Source organism: Canis lupus, chromosome 22 (genome assembly GCF_048164855.1).
Source record: "Canis lupus baileyi chromosome 22, mCanLup2.hap1, whole genome shotgun sequence".
Taxonomy (NCBI): domain Eukaryota; kingdom Metazoa; phylum Chordata; class Mammalia; order Carnivora; family Canidae; genus Canis; species Canis lupus.
The window spans coordinates 39,355,088-39,368,736 of NC_132859.1; the positions used below are offsets into that span (position 1 = coordinate 39,355,088).

General features: G+C 39.8%; 1 long non-coding RNA gene across 2 annotated transcripts; it reads right to left on the bottom strand.

Annotated features, from left to right (window-relative positions):
- Positions 1 to 623: 623 nt before the first annotated feature.
- Positions 624 to 13,169, bottom strand: LOC140614493 (uncharacterized). Of its 2 annotated transcripts, XR_012015348.1 has the most exons (5): positions 13,061 to 13,169; positions 12,429 to 12,469; positions 7,727 to 7,860; positions 4,018 to 4,154; positions 624 to 1,185 (listed from the first exon to the last, which is right to left on the bottom strand). It is a non-coding gene; the product is annotated as an uncharacterized lncRNA (long non-coding RNA). The 2 variants fall into 2 exon arrangements; XR_012015347.1 differs by lacking the exons at positions 12,429 to 12,469; positions 13,061 to 13,169 and adding an exon at positions 10,223 to 10,331.
- Between the last annotated feature and the right edge of the window lie 480 nt (positions 13,170 to 13,649).

The following is a 13,649-nucleotide window of genomic DNA, read 5'->3' on the forward strand; positions in this document are numbered from 1 at the left end:
AGTTCAGTGACCTTCCAAAAGTCACCCTTGCTCCAACTACCACTGAAAGTGCCCTTTGCTCCTGCAGCCACCCTCTCAATGCCCTGACCTCAAGCAAAGCTATAATTAGCCTCTCACCTGTAGATATTTTTAGGTATGGACCAGACACCTGTCTGTGTTCCCCAATACAGGACATGCCTCCAGGAGTTCCGTTGAGCCCCCCTCACTTGGCTTAAGGTGTAGGGGAAGAGGAATGAGAAGAAACAGCACTCCTTCAGTTCTCCACAGACTCTCACTAGTAACATCCCCAATTCCTCTGCCTTCCCATAAATATAGAATAGAGATAAGTGATGAGCTAGTTCTGCAGGGTAGAGTTAGTTTTTTGGATCTCTCTTTAGGATGGAACACGTGGGTGATGTGACAACTTTAGATGCTCGGGCACTTAAGACTTTCACCCCAGTTCCAACTCTGAAACAAAAAAAAAATTCTTTGATACCACTTTATTTGTTTATATGCTACTTTTTAAAACCAATGAAAATTTATTCAGGAAACTTCAAACAACTTTCACAATGTTCTCAATACTATAACAGAACATCTAATTCTCAGCAAAGAAAAATGGCCTTCACAACTTTAAATGTGTATAGTTGCTCATGCAGAATGCCTATTATAGCTGGTGTTTTGCTGGACTGGTTAATCAAGTCAAAATACAAATCTACTACCTAGAGAGTGCAATAAAATGGAAATAATTCATTCATAAGATTCTAATTTATAAAACAACTCCACTACTTACAAAATACTACCCTAAGAATTCTATCAAGCTTCAATTTGAACAAATGCACAATCACTTAAACAACAGCTGTTAAACTAAATAAGAATTCAAAATGTCTTTAAGAAAGTGACAGAAACATTATTAGCATGAATGTCCTGGTTTAGACAGAAAGAGGCTCTTTGGAAGGCTGAGTCAGCCCTCAAGAACTCACCCCCTTTGCAGGAGGGGGGAAATTCAGTTCTTGGCAGGAGTCACAAGGAAATTTCTCGGTGGGTAGATGTTCCTCAGCACCAGTGGAGGATAAAGGGCCAGGAAAATCCCCTGTGGGAAGTAGTTTTAGGACTTCACACAGGTTCATAATAAAGTCCCATGGTTCATTCCCAGCATAGAATCTTCAACTGGATATTGTGGTTGAGAGGAAAAGTCTGCACTTTCACCTGCAAGTGGTAAAGATATATCAGGATGACCTAAATTACCAACAGCATCTTCAGGATGGGTCCTATCAGGCCCTATTTTTAAAGACCTGCACCAACTTCTCCCTAAAAAAACAAACAAACAAACAAAAAAACCACCAAGAACATTAAAACCTGTGAGTCTTACTGGTGCAGAAACATGAGTAATGTCTGAAGCAAAAGAGTAAACTCTTTCTTGCACATGGGGAGGAAAGGCTGTTGGCTATTTTCTATTTCCAGGGTTTATAAGGAAGCATTCAGTTTGGCAGCATTAATTAGTTTCCTCAAAGCTCACATTGACTGGTCATGGATCATCCCTGCTATCTTTTCCACGGACAGCAGCCCAAACTGCCATCTTCAGCTGCCATATAGCCAGAGTCTTGATTTGATGTTCCTTCTCATGTAGAACTTTTTCCACCCATGATTTAGAGCAGTGGTTCTGAAAGTATGATCTGTGGACCCCTGGAGGGTCCTCAAGACTACTTTAGAGAGGCCACGAGGTCAAAACTATTTTTATAATAAACTAAGACATTATTTCTTTTTTTGATGTTTGCATTGAGATGCAGAAACAATGATGGGTAAAACCGGTGCCATTCCAATATAAGTCAAGGTAAAGGCACCAAATTGTATTCTTTATCACCTTGCAATTTGGGGTTAAAACAATTTTTTTTTAAAGCCAGCTCCACTTAAGTACGGACTTGATGAAGCAGAAACAAAACCTACAGATTTTATTAAAATGTGATCCTTTGATACATATTGTTCTAATATCTTGAACAAAATGGGAACAAAACATAAAACACTTTGACTTCATGCTGAAGTAAAATGATTATCTGGAGGGAAAGCATGTATGCAACTGATTGAGTTGCAAGCTGAACTAGCCACTTTTTTCAAAGAACACTATTTTTACATAGGAAAACTGACAAGCTATATAGATTTAGGTATTTGGCAGACACTTTCTTGAAAATAAATAAAGTGAGTCTGTCACTTCCAGGAAAACAACTGACAGTATTTTTTGTCATTGATAAAATTCAAGTTTTCAAATGAATATTACAATTTCGGGGGGAAAAAATTGCCTCTGTTACATGAGCTTGACAGCTTCCCAATACCTAAAAAGCCTTTTCTGATTAAATCAGTGGTGTTATTAACAAGCATAATATTTTGATATTTTATAATGAAATATGTTAACATTTGGAAGATTCAAATAAGTCGGTGAACCAATATCTTTGAAATGGCCAATACATGATGTCACAAAATCATGCATAAGTAAAAAAATAATAATTAATAATAATAATAATAATAATCTATTCAAAGTGCAAGATATACCAATTAATTTGAATGTAACAGAGCATGAAAATTTCACTGATATGGTATCACATTCCACATGGCAACTACCTTTCACAAACAATGGTCAAGCTTTATATACTAACAAAAAAGTACATCCACAATTATCTAAAAAGGTCATGAACATACTCCTCCCTTTTCTAACTAAGTATTTGTTTAAGACAGGATTTTCTTCATATCCTTGAGTTATGGCAACACACTGCAACATACTGAATGCAGAAATGGACATAATCCAGTCTTCTTCCATTAAGCCAGACTTTTACAAAAAAAATTGTAAATATATAGGATAACATTAATCTCATTTTTCCAATTTTTTGAAAAGATTGTCAATTTTTCTTTAAAATGTGATTTTTAAAATGCAAGAGGTTTGTGATAATAAATCACAAATAATTGTATAATTAATTGTTTTGAAAAACACAATAACATATAAATATCATCCTTAAATTTTTCCCATTATAATTTCTGATACAGTAAATATCAAGAGATATGACCCAGGTAAGCAAAAGCCCTTTGGGGTCCTCAATAATTTTTAAGAATGGAAAGGGTCCTGATACCAAAAAGTTTGAGGACTGCTCCTTTTTTGTTTCTGTTCACTGGGTTTTTTACTCTTTCCATCCTTTTAAACCTTTGATACGAAAGTCATCTAATGCTTTCCTGAAGATAGGCATTTTCATCCACACTTATTTTTAATGCTGTCATTTAGTTGTTCTTTGCCGTTCTAACAGAACTTTACAACTGTCTTGGCCTCAGCCACTTGGTACTGAATGGCTTCCGATTCATCTGCTAGTGACAGAGCATCCTTGTGATGTGACCCTCATCACCCCTCACCCCGGACATTTCGATTTCTCTTGCCTTTACTCTTTTACTGACAAGTCTATTTTTACCTCAAGAATGAGCATTTTCCATTTTTTATTATTTGCCTCCAGGCTCAGCATTTTTGATAACTTGGTCTTAAGGCTGGCCTCATTCAAAAGGGACTCTAGTGCTTCATAATCTCTCTTAAAATTCCTGAACTCAGAAATTTTACTTTTTCTTAAAAATTATACCAGGTTCTTTCTCCCTACAAATTGTCTTTTGTCTACAAGAAAGCCCATATCACCACCTTCTGGGTAACGGGTAGCACCACTAAGGGCTGGACCAAACTCCTACCTTCAAGGAGGGCCCTCAGACCTGTCTAGCATTTCCAGAATGGCCTGGGGAAGAGCTTTGCATCCAACAGCAGGCCCAATATGGCACCAGCAGCTGCCAGAGAATAGCCCCAAATTGTCAGAGCCACTAGGGCCTAGTGGCTCTGACTCCCAGTGGCACCATAGAAAGTTCCACTTGGAATATAAGTCAGTGGGAAGGAGGCAGGGAAGGGCAGGGAGAACAAAATGACAAACCATAGTGTTCCACATTATTTACATCATGGTGCACCAATAAATCATCATCACTAGGGAATGAAAGGTTCTTCATAGCTGAGTGTAGAGGTCTCACCTGGCAAGTGGCAGGTCTGAGTGTTCATATCTTTCCATGGTGTGATCGCTTCCAGGACTGCTCTGTAGTGAAGGCTCATCTACTCATGTCACAGGCCAAAGCTCCTCTTCTCTCATAGCTCCAGAGGCACGAGCCACCTGAGAAAGTCCCAGAAATTTTGGTCAGTCTGGGAGTGTCCCTATGTGAGTTGGATGAGTTGGGAATACAAGGGTCTTGCAAGACTTTTCAATAACCTTCATGACAGCAGATTTGTCTGTTTCTCCCTTTAGTGCTATCAATTTTGCTTCGAGTATTTTGGTGTTCTGTCATTAGATGCATACACTTCTAGGATTGTTCTAACTGACCCTTTCATCATCATTATGAAGTTTCCCTCTTTTTTTGGTAGTATTCCTCGCAATGAAGTCTATTTTTCTGATAGTAATAAAACCAGACCAGCTTTCTTATGCTTACTGTTTACGTAGTATACGGGTGCCCACCCTCTATCAACTTTTTATTTTTTTAATAAAGTTTGCCTCATGTAAACAGCATATCATTGGCTCTTGCTTCTTTATGTAATCTAAGATTCTTTGCCTTTTATGTAGAACATTTTTCATCCATTTACATTCAATGTCATTATTGCTATGGTAGAATTTAAGGTAGCATCTTCATATTTTTTCTTGTGTCTCCCATCTCTTTTTTCCTCTTACTAATTTCCTACCTTTTGGGTTAATCACGTTTTGTTTTGTTGTTGTTTTTTAGTATTCCATGTTATTGCTTCCATTTAAAAAATACATATTTTGTATTACTTTTTAGCGATTAAAGTAGAAATTTAAATGCGAATCTCAGGTTATCATGGTAAAATAATGTCAAACTACCTTAGGAGTAATTCAGGTTGTATTTGCCTCTCCTGGCCTTTGTGAACTTGGCACATAAGTTAATTTTATATCTTCCATATATCATAACATTTTTCTTACTGTGTTTTAAGTGGTCAATAATCTTTTACAGAATATATATGTGTGTATATAGATATATGTATATATTATGCACATTATTCCTGGTGAAAAATCCACCATTATTCTATAAGTTCTGTTTCTTTTCTTTATGTCAATTTTACAAATTTTCTCTCTCTCTTTGTTTTTCAGAAATTGACTGTTTGCCTATGGTTTCTTTCGAATTTTTCCTGCTTGGAGTTCATTGAGTTTCTTAGAAACTATGGGTCATTCTATTTCATCAGTTTGGAAAAACTCATGTCCATCATCTCTTTAAATATTTCTAATACCCATTCTCTGTCTCTCTGGGTCTCCTTCTGTACATGTTAGATCATTTGATGGTTTCCGTAAGGTCTCAGATGTACCTTTTAGTTTTGTTTTTTGTTTTTTGTTTTTTTTTTTCCTTTTAGTTTTTTATACTTATTTCTTCTTTGTTTCCAGCTTGTATAATCTCTGTTAACTTGTCTCCATGTTCGCTGATGCTTTCTAATTCACTTATGATAAGTGATCCTGATAGATATTTTTCAGTTCTAGCATTTCCATTTGATTCCTTTTAACATTTTCCTTGGTGTCTTATTGTGTAAACTACTTGTTTACACATGCTACCTATCTTTTCCACTAGATTCTTTTTTTTAAAGGTTTTATTTATTCATGAGAAACACACACACACAGAGAGAGAGAGAGAGGCAAAGACATAGGCAGAGAGAGAAGCAGGCTCCATAAAGGGAGCCATATGTGGGACTCGATCCCAGGACCCCAGGATCACAAACCGAGTCCAAGACAGATGCTCAACCACTGAGCCACCCAGGTGCCCCTTTGCCACTAGATTCTTAAACATATTTAGAATAGCTATGTAAAATTCCATGTCTGAGGATGTTTGGGTGGCTCAGCAGTTGAGCATCTGCCAAATTTAGCCCAGGTCCCAGGATCGAGTCCCACATCAGGCTCCTTGCATGGAGCTTGCTTCTCCCTCTGCCTGTGTCTCTGCCTCTCTCTCTCTCTCTCTCTCTGTCTCTCATGAATAAATAAATAAAATTTTTTAAAATAAATAAATAACATTTCATGTCTGCTTATTCCAACCTCTTTTGGGCTAGCTAGGGGAGTTCTATTTGTCATTACATCAATATTTTTAAAAATTGGAAATTTTGTTTTTGTTTTATTTTGTTTTGTTTTTAAAATTTGGAAATTTTGTTTTTTGTTTTTAAAAATTGGAAATTATTTCAATGCTCAAACAAGAAGAGAATGGTTGTGTAAGTAAGTTATGGGAAAACCAATACAGGACTTGATTTTGCTGATTTATAAAATAGTTCTGAGGAAAAGGGAAGTCCTTAACTGATAATTGGTAAATTTTGAAAAACAGAACATGAAGGTATAGCTAATAAAAATGATGTAGAAAGCTTTATATACGCATGGGCAGATACTAGAAGAAACCCCTTCAAAATGAAATATTTGAGCCACTGATGTGGCAAGATCATGAGCAGTTCTATCTTAATTTTTTGTTGTGATTTCCATTAATAATGCCAATCCTATTGAGTATGTAATAAAGTACAAACTTTAGACACATCAGAAATAACAAGAACAATTTCTTGTCTACAAAAGATAACCCAGAGCAGAAAGGAGCCAGCTGGCCTCTTCTCCCCTAAGGCCCAAACAAAAAGAAACTACTTTAAAATACAGCAAGAGAACTGTGTTAGGAGCAAGAAAAAAAGGGCCTTTGGTCTGTCAAGGCTGTGAAATGAAGGCTAAAATGAGACAGTTGGAAAAGAGGAATCGACTTGGAAAACCAGATGTGCAACAGTCCAATTGTGCCCATAGGTTCTTCATTAATTGACAGTGATGCCATCAGACATATCTGCGTAAACCATCCTCATTTTTTTTCTTTTTTTTTTTTTTACCATCCTCATTTTCATCACTACTATTATAGATTAGATCTGCTTACTAAGAGAAGCTGTGGAATTTTTTCCCTGAAGGCTGTTTAAAATCAGATACAGACAACCACCTTTCTAAAATACTTCAGATCCCATCCTGCCTGGAGGCAGGGGATTGCACTAAATGACCCCTGAAGGCCCTTTTAAACCCTCTGACTTTGGTATTCCCGTGCTGACAATATTATATTCGGAAAGCCTGGTTATCCAATGTTTTCCTCATCCTTTCTGTGTGCTCTCTGCCCATGCGTTTTTCAGGCTGGAAAGAGAAACTCCTTCCTGCAAGGGGTAGGCTCCATTCCCTCCCTGACATGAGGCTAAAATTTTACTATTGCAAATATCACGAGGGAATATTTCCCAGCTGGAGTAGATCATTTTTCTCACTGTCCTGTGTCACTGTGCCTGGAGAGAACTCCAGGTAGCAAGGAAAGGGGAAGAGGGTTGCAGATGACAGAAGAAGCAGCAGCCTAAGAAACTGGGTGGGTGGGCCTGTCCGGAAGCTGGGGGGGAGAGGAATTCATGGAAAGTCAGTGACACAAAGCAAGTGTTTGAGATTAAAAATAAAAAGTTTCCTGGGGGGGAATCCCTGGGTGGCTCAGTGGTTTGGCGCCTGCCTTTGGCCCAGGGCGCGATCCTGGAGTCCCAGGATCGAATCCTGCGTGGGGCTCCCGGCATGGAGCCTGCTTCTCCCTCCTCCTGTGTCTCTGCCTCTGTGTGTGTGTGTGTGTGTGTGTGTGTCTAAAATAAATAAATCTTAAAAATAAAAAAATAAAATAATAAAATAAAATAAAATAAATAAAAAGTTTCCTGGGGCACCTGGATAGCTCAGTGGTTGAGCGCCTGCCTTCAGCTCAGGTTGTGGTCCCAGGGTCCTGGGGTAGAGTCCCACGTCGGGCTCCCCACAGGAAACTTGCTTCTCCCTCTGCCGGTGTCTCTGCCTCTCTGTGTCTCTAATGAATACATGAATAAAATCTTAAAATAAATAAATATAAAAATAAAAAGTCTAGTAAGCCAAAGTTGTGTATGTGTATGTGTGTTTAAAGTGCCTTAGGATCCAAAATTGTACACCACCGAACAAAAGCTATTATTTGACTATGGCCACTAAAAATATGAATGACACCAGACCAAATGCCTCGCCAGAAATCACCCCTAGCAGCCGAAAAAGGGGGGGACGTTGTCAGGCATAATTTGTACACACCTTTATAATGAAAAATGAGTGACCTGAAAAAATAACCAAATCAACTTGTATTTTGTCCCCAAATTTCTCGTCTCTAATTTGTCAGCGATCACATCCACATCTCCTCTGAGGACGGCCTTGTTCCTCCTCTGGAGTGTGATTTTCATCCAGAGAAGGGACCAAGGCAGGAATTATTGAAAACCCAGTTTCAGATCAACATTAACAATTCATGGCGCTCAGCTCTAGTTCCACCTAAGGCGGAGGGAAGGACACCTGATGTGCAGGCGAGGGCTTGTTCAAAGTGTCTCCTAATCTGCTTTGAAATGCACAGTGGATTGGGGCCAACTGGAGGTCAACACCCCATCCTCGTTTGGTGCGCAGCCGGCTGTTCCCTGGGCAGAGGAAGTGAAAAGGCGGGATTGACTGCAAACCCTTCTCAGCACCGGGCCAGCAGCTGTAGGGTCTTTTGAAATGCAAACCTCTAGAACGGAGGGGTTGGAAACTTGCTTTCTATTCAGGGCCACTGGCTCACAGAGGGGGAAAAAAATAATCACGGAAACGTAATTTAGGTTGAGTGGTTTACAAAGTGAGAAGGGTCAAAGGTTAAGCTCATACAATTTACATATTGAGAATAGGGAATTTTTTTTTTTTTAAGATTCTATTTATTTATTTGAGAGGGAAAGAGAGCTCTAAAGAGAGAGAGAGAGAGAGAGAGAGGGAAAGCACAAGTAGGGGGCAGAGGGAGAGGAAGAAGCAGGCCCCTGCAGAGCAGGAAGCCCAAGGTGGGACTCAATCCCAGGACAACAGAATCACGACCTTAGCTGAAGGCAGACTCTTATCAGACTGAGCTACCCAGGCACCCTGAGAATTGTGAATTTTAAACATTATTTATTAAGTATACCTAATTTGGGAGAATGTATTTTAATTTCAAATGAGAAGAAAGGAAGGAGGGTACTCGCTCCTTCCAGGCCACCAAACTTTCTGCAGGTAAAGCATGCACTGGGCATGTGTGCATGTGTCCCTCCTTGCAACACTCTCTGGTGTCGGCAGTGCCAGGCCCTCCTGGTTTTCCTCCCACCTCCCGACATCTCACTTCTCAGAGTCATTTGCCAGGTCTTCCTCCTTATCTCAAACTTGTCTGTCAGTTCCTCTAGGAACCGGGCTAGGCCTGCTTTTATTCCCTCCCAGTGCTCTCTGCCTGAACAACCTTGCCCACACCCTCATGCCTCCCCGTCTGTAAGCACCTGACCACCCAGACCTTACTGCAGAGCTCCAGGCCTGGAAATCCCACTGCACACACAGAGCCCCTCCGACATCTCCCACACACCTTCGGCTCAGCATGTTCTCAGAGAGTGCAAAGCCATCTGCTCAGTTCTCAAAATCCAGACACTAGGAGTCAGTCTTGAAACCTCCCTCCCCCTCCCCCCACACCCAATCCATCTTCAAACCCTAAATCTCTCTCCTTCTCTCTAGTCCCAAAGTCCCAGCTGCCAGTAGTACAATAAGTTATCAGCCAGCTTCTTTGCATCCGTTTTGCCCCCTCCAGCTCTTTCTGTCCACACCAGCCAGGGAATCCTTCCACAGGGAAAAGCAATGCATTCCAATACCTTTAAAATAAAGATCAACGTCCTTAGCATGGCCCATAAAGCAGTGAACGACCCACCTTGGCACAATTTTGCAGGCTCCTCTCCAGATAACTTCCTGCCTCCCACACACACACCCCCACACACACTCCCTTCAGATCCATTCTGGAAACCACACAGGAATGCTCTGCTCCATGCCAGCGTTTCCAAAAGTGCCAGTTTTCTCTGCCTGTACCTGCGTCCTCCTGTGAATCTGCTAGGCAAGTGTCTTTCTGTCCAGCCTTAGCAGAATTACTACTTCTGCAGAGAAATCTTCCTGCAACCCTAAGGCCAAATCGAAACCTCCATTTGTCCAGCTTCCTAGTCTCCTTGACTTTTAATTTTTGTAGGATTATGCTTTCTGATTAAATGCCTTTTCTACATATTGAATGGTTTGCTATCTTTGCATTGCCATTTCTCTAGCGCCGGGCACTATATCCTGCCCATTGCATATGGTCAATGAAGCTATCCTGAATGAATGAATGAATCCTAGAAATAGAGATAAAGGGGCACCTGGGTAGCTCAATCCTTTGAGCCTTGGACTGTTGATCTCAGCTCAGGTCTTCATCTCAGAGCCATGAGTTCAGCCTCACCTTGGGCTCTACCAGGTGGAGCCTACGAAAGAAAGAAAGAAAGAAAGAAAGAAAGAAAGAAAGAAAGAAAGAAAGAAAGAAAGAAAGAAAGAAAGACCAAAAAATAAAAGGAGAAAGACTACCTGTAGCTGAATAACTCATAATTTGTGTATTTTTTATTTCTGTGAATTCCATCAGATTTTCTCTCAGTTACTCATATTGGAATCAGTGACCAGTCTAAACCCAGTGGCATTTTCACATTAACTCATGCCCAGCCAAGTAGGCCTCTGTGCTTAGGTAATTGCGTGCCATCTATACGTAAAGTTTTTATCTTTGGGAACAAATATGATTTCTGAAAACAAATTCTGTCATCTAAGATATGAACTGTCCTCACCGGGTATCATTTGGAAATACTATAGTCATGGTTTTCATGCCTTTTTTTTTTCAAGCTGCTAATTAATGGCTTCCTCTTGTTAGCACTGCAGGATCCTACAAATACCCCAAAGATCTCTTTCCCAATGTGGCAGGCATAATTGGTCAACTCATCCAATAGCCATTTTTCCCAACTTTCTATTCTTTACTCTCTTTCAAGTATAGAGGCTAAAAAAGGCCAGAAAGCCAATTTTCCAGTTTTCCTTATAGCTAATGGTTGCTAGTGAGACATAAGGGGACATCTATGAGGAGGAAGGAATAGGGAAATATTTTGCTCCCATTAAAACAAACAAAAAAGCAAAGCCAACAAATTGTGCTCCCTTAACATCAATTACTTCATTACTTCTACCTTTGAATGTCAGTGCGAAGCCTGGAGCTTTAACAGCCATCTTGTGACTATGAAGTCACAAACACGAAGGCAGAGTCAATTTTACAAAGATGGAGGAACTTCTGAACTAGTCTATCATAGGTTCACAATCCTCTGGGGAGTTTTCTGGTATAATCTGGTATAATCTGAAAGCCTGTGTGCTGCTGATGGAAGGAAGAGACCAAAGAAAAAGGCTACTACATGTTGGTTGGTAGGCAATTTTAATAATACCAAAGGGAACTTACATAGAAGTCTTGTCTAGGGCAGCAGCAAAATGAATAAATCCCCATACCCACCCTCCAAATATAAAAGTTTACAAAGAGGCCCTAACTGCGCTCAGTCATGTATACCGTGCAGGTGTTCTTAACACCACATCACCATCTCAAGGCTATGTCCTTGAGAAGCAAGGGCAAGGAGAACCCACATTCCAAGCATGGGGGGTGGGTGGTGAGGAGCCTCCAAGTGCCCAGGTCCAGCTCACAGGTCGATCAGCAGTCACATCTTTTTTACTATGTTCCCTTATACCTATTATGCTCACCTTCAGAGTTCTTGTTATGAGAAATAACTGTCCTTACTTACTGCTTAAGTCACTATTAGCTGGGTTTTCTGTGATTTATAGTCAAAAGTAACTTGATGATACATTAGTTAGAATGGGACTATTGAGCAACATTCAAGGTAGAGTTAATTAACCAGACACAATTCTGTCTATATGTCCATAGTGAACTCCAACCCACATTTTTAAAATTTTAGCCACAAAGCTATCATGAAAGACTTTATTTCAAATCCCTTCCTCAAGTCAAGGTGCCTAAAACTGTACTATTTGCCTCCTTTGACAGTGCTATAGGTTTACCCCATAAGCATTGCTCTTGACCTGAAAACGATATAGATAACAGACACATTGTGCTCAGATCCAGTTTCTGTGAGATTTGATCTGGATTACCATTAAGCCTCTTAAGGCCTTGTTCTCTGTCAGCTTCATCTTACCTTTTCTCATAATTATTTTTGGAAGTGTTTATTCAGAGACCTTTTCCTTTCAAACACATAAAAACAAAAAATCCAACAAAACAAAGAATATGTTTTCTCTACTGCTTTTCCAGACTCTTTTATGGTTTTATATCTGGAAAAATCTTCAGAGGTTCTCTCCAGTTGATAGAATAGTCACAGTATCCTCTGGCATAAGTTAGAATATCATTTGGGCTTCTGTGTCATGGACTCAAAATAATAGAGGCGTCAATGAGAAAGATGATTACTTCTAGCCTAACAGCCCAGCCACTAGCAGGCTGGGCAGGCATGGTAGTTCTAGAGTGTCAGTCGCCCAGTAGCCATCTGTCTTCTTTCTCTAGCATACCTGGTTGGCTTTTTCTCTTGGTCCAAGATGGTACTCACCACCTAAAGTTGCAGTAAAAAACAATAATGTAATAATCAAAATGAAATCAAGCCAAAGGCTCTTGGGCCATACAGAGATCATCCACTTTAATCAGAGAGACCCAATATTTTCTAAGAACTTTATAACAGTGGTTCTCCAAAGTATGGATGGGACCAGCCATGAAAGTACCACCTGGGAATGGTTAGAAATGCAAACTCTTGGGGCCCACTTGACTGCCTGGATCAGGAACTCTGGAGATGGAGCTCAGTAACCTATTCTTAATGAGGTCTGCAAAAGATTCTGATGCATGCTCAAGTTTGAGAACCACAAGGCTATAAAGTATAGCAAGCACTTCATGGGTTCATAACAAGCATTTCTAAATTCCTATAACAAGACACCTGGTATCTGAATAGTTCTTATGCTCAGGTAAGCAGTTCAGTTAAGGAAAAGTTCTGACAATAAAATGTATTCCAAATAAAACACATGTCTCTGTATTAAGGAGTCCTTAATTTTTCTTAAGAAATACTCTATTAGATATGTATGTAACCTTTTCAAAAACAACAGTTGCGCAGCTGTGGATTTAAAATGGAGAAAAGGGCAAATCCTCCTTTTACCATATCGTCATCATAAAGACATGGATCAGCTCTCTTTCTGATGTAGTCAGCAACATGAAAAGGACATCCAACAGGGGCATCTCACCCCCTAGGAAGAAGCACAAAGAGGTTCACTGTGTGGAGGAGATAGAGGTCTCTGAAGCAGCCCTCCACATAGTGCTTTTCTTGTCCAGCTCATAGGTGTGAACAATTACTTATATGCACAATCTTTCCTTTATTTTATGGTTTTATTATTTATAAGAGGTAAAACATTGTCTTGATAGTTAGAGCAGCGCCACTCAAACATTTGCATATGATTCACCTGGGAATCTTACAAAATGCAGATTCTAATTCGGTAGGCCTGGGACCAGGCCTCAGATTTTGCATTTCTAATAAGCTCTCGGGTGAGACCCATTCTGCTGGTCTGCACACTACCCTTGAGTAACGAGGATTTATAGAATAACAGGATAAAAAATAGAGGTGCTTTTTCAGAAAGCCTCCCAATTGTAGCTAAAGTCAGCATACATGGGAACTATTCAAAAGAAATCTTCAACACCTGGCAGATTGAAAAAAGAAAAGATGGGGCACCTGGGTGGCACAGTTGGTTAAG